Genomic DNA, 1,030 nt, shown 5'->3' on the forward strand with positions numbered 1-1,030 from the left:
ATTTTTTATAAATACAAGAAGCCTTTAACATACCGTAACATTCAGCAGTGTAATGGCAGTGGGGAAGAAACTGTTCTGGAATCTGCTGGACCTGCATCGAATGCTGCAAAGCCTCTTCCCAGAGGGCAGCAGGGAGAACAGTCCATGGGGGGGTGTGAGGGGTCATTGATGGTGTTACGGGCTCTGAACCCATAGCGCTGAGATGAAATGTCTTTAATGAAGACATTTCATCCCAGCGCTGCGTATTAGAGGTCATCAGTCCCATAGGACGGCTTCAGTTGTACCACTAGACTCGGTAGGTTGTTATTACTCCTAATAAGTCCTAATCTTAACACTAAAGTAATTAATTTCCCCTGTGGAATTAATCTATGTTTAATCTGAAACTGATTTCATTAATTCTTCATGTACTGTAAAAAGAAATAAATAAAAATGATCCACATGTTGCTCATATTAAAGAAACCAAAGACACAGAAATCGATCCTGTCTCTGAGTTGTAGAATCCTCTCCATATAAATATTTAATTCTGTGTGAAAAAGTGCCAATCATTCTTTACTAAGATCAGACGGATATGCAATGTTTTTTTTTAAAAGCTAATATGTTTTTTTATGCGCAAAATTATGACCAAAATTGGACTAAATCAGAAAATAAAACAGCGTGATTGGCTGTAGGGAGAGCAGAGACAGAGGACCATGCAAGTTTACTGAAGAAAACCTGCTTCCAACCAGGTTAGCTCTGGGGAGAATGTTACTATGGTAACAGAAACAGAGGTTGAATAAATTCTGTTTGTGAAATGGAAAACTCAGAGTTTCCCATATTTCAGGTTTAGAAAACAGTAAACCTGCTTTGTGAAACGGATCCCAGGTGTGCAGTGGGAGAGCAGCCGGTTTGAATGTGTTCACAGTTATGGAGACTGGAACCAGCAAGTTGATTAAAAACACAACCAAGCTGATACATGCAAGGAAACAAGAATTGAAATAATTGTTGAAAGGTAAAATCTTTGCTGAACCACATTCACCTAAAGGACGATAAC

Source organism: Cyprinodon variegatus, unplaced genomic scaffold (genome assembly GCF_000732505.1).
Source record: "Cyprinodon variegatus isolate N-32 unplaced genomic scaffold, C_variegatus-1.0 Scaffold408, whole genome shotgun sequence".
Lineage (NCBI taxonomy): Eukaryota > Metazoa > Chordata > Actinopteri > Cyprinodontiformes > Cyprinodontidae > Cyprinodon > Cyprinodon variegatus.